General features: G+C 36.4%; 1 protein-coding gene across 1 annotated transcript in view; it reads left to right on the top strand.

Annotated features, from left to right (window-relative positions):
* Positions 1-317: 317 nt before the first annotated feature.
* Positions 318-2,409, top strand: part of LOC105114363 (uncharacterized) — an 11,983-nt gene continuing 9,891 nt past the window's right edge. Inside the window, exon 1 of the mRNA XM_011010883.1 lies at positions 318-489. The gene's annotated coding sequence lies outside the window, so the exon portion shown is untranslated. The remainder of the gene's footprint in view (positions 490-2,409) is intronic.

Here is a 2,409-nt window from a genome sequence, read left to right as displayed (position 1 = left end):
TCAATCAAAATCTCACCACTACCATTTTTTTATATTTCTTTATGGAAGCCTCTCTAATTATTCTTTTATTTTTTTGGAATGGAAAATCTTTATTTCTTAGAATGTTTTATAAATAAAAGAAGACCCATATTGGGACATTCTAAGATGTAGAGGTCAAAGAAAAACTTGTGCTAAATTAGAAGGACTAAAAGTATTGCTTAAAGTAGGTAGTTTATACATAGAAAAAAAAAAAACTAGACAAAGCTGGGCAGCTCTCCATAGTTGGTGACCCCCCAACAAAATAGCACATATATCATCATTATCAGCATCATCTCCATTATCTATTTTTTTTGTACTATAAAATAACATCCAAAGTACCTCTCTTCTATTAAACAAAAAAGCTAAAGTCTTGTTAATTTGCAACCCATTCGTTCAATTAATTTCAGCTCCTTTCATTTAGCTAGAAACCATAAAATCAAGAAACAAACTTTTTTTTTTTGTTATTGTTGTGTTAAAGTTGGATTGTTACAGTTGGATTATAGTTGCAAAAGGATTGTGTGAGGCACTCGTGTGAGGCAGTTAGAGTCAGTTAGGAGTTGGTTAACCATGAAATAAATGTGTTAAGCATAGGGAGGATAGTATAAATAGCAGGTGGAGTTTACATAAAGGGCATGCAAAAATTAATAACAAAACTTCTCATTCCTCTATTCTTCTCTCTGCTTTTTTTTTTCTTATTCTTGTTAAGCTGAGCTTAACAATTAGTATCAAAGCTTGCAACAAGCTGCGAACCTCATTCAACAATGGTGGATGGTAACAAATTCAAGATAGTAGATGAACATTGTAAAAGGTTAGACAATCAGCTGCAGACTTATCATCTAGAATGGCAGGAGTCCATGATAGAAAACAAAGAGTAAAGAGCTAAGATTGAGCAATTGGTCATATAAATGGAACTACTATCCTCACAGTTCCAACAATTTATAGCTGCCCAAACGACAAGAACAAAGATGGCAGGAGACCAATCCAGAGGTATCCTAGCAACCCTAGGGATGGACAAGAATGTTAAAATGAATGCGTCTATTGAAAAGTAACACCAGGACTTGGAACTCAGAGTCGAGGTGAATAGATGACAGGATAAGAGCTTCATAAGACAGGGTTCCATATACCACTACTAAGGATGAATCTATCAAACTTTAGAGGAGAGGATCCTCGAGGATGGCTGCAAAAATGCAAGAAATACTTCAGGATACACTCGATACCTGTACATCAGTGGGTAGAGATGGTCTCATATTACTTGGAAGGCAAGACAATTGTGTGGTTTGAAGGTTTGGTACGAGGAAAGGATTTATATATAGAATGGGAAGAGTTTTCTCAGGATCTTTGCAGGAGGTTTGGAAGCCAGGATGACATTGTGGAAGAATTCAACAAACTGATCCAAGACAAAAACATGGATGAATATATAGAAAGTTTTGAGGAGCTGAGATCACTTATGGGGGCTCTCAACCCACTGTTACCAGAAGCTTACTATGTTTCTAGCTTTATTAGTGGATTAAAAGATGAGATCAAACCAATGCTAAAAATTTTGAAACCTGCAAGGGTGATGGTGGCATTTGAACAAGCCAGATGGCAAGAGGAGGCTAATAATTCCCTGACCAAGAAGACTTGATCACTATAATAAAGCCATCCTCCACTTCATAGTGGTAGAATACCAGGTAATGTCCCCTCAAAACATTTTGGTTCATCCAGGACTAAAGGAGTGAAGCCACCTTCAAATAGCCTCTATGAACAACGAAAGAGATTGGGACAGTGTTTTAGATACGGGGATAAATACATATCTGGGCATAGATGCAATGCCAAAAGTCTACATATGATAGAAGGCGTGGAAGGAGAGGAGGAAGAAGGCATATGAGAGTTTGGAGACACTATGCAAGGAGAAGACAAGGAAAATGATCAAGTAGATGAATATGGCATGTCATTAAACGCTTTGACAGACAATGACACTTACAATACTATCAGGATTAAAGGAAATTATCAAGGGCAGAACCTTGTTATCCTTATAAATAGTGGGAGCAGACATAGTTTTATTAACAAAGGCACAATCAAGGCGTTGAATGCTCCCACCAGTAAAACTACATTGTTGGCAGTCACGGTGGTCAATGGAAATGTCATGTTGTGTGAAACACATAGTCCTGCATTTACTTGGTTTATGCAAAGCTATAAATTCAAGTCAAATTTGACGGTGCTGGAATTAGGTAGGTTTTACGACTAAAAGATTGATGTCTTCTCCCAAGTGCAGGAGTGTCGAAGTAATAAATAACCCGGCAAGACCGGGGTCGAACCACAGGGAGGTTAATTGTAAAAATTATAAAAAAAAATTATAAAAAAACAACAACAACAACAACAACAAAATAATAATAATAATAATAATAATAA

This window comes from Populus euphratica, unplaced genomic scaffold, assembly GCF_000495115.2.
Source record: "Populus euphratica unplaced genomic scaffold, PopEup_1.0 scaffold512.1, whole genome shotgun sequence".
In the NCBI taxonomy this organism is placed as follows: Eukaryota; Viridiplantae; Streptophyta; class Magnoliopsida; order Malpighiales; family Salicaceae; genus Populus; species Populus euphratica.
Note: the sequence above shows the minus strand (reverse complement) of the source record. Positions and strands in the feature narration are given on the sequence as shown.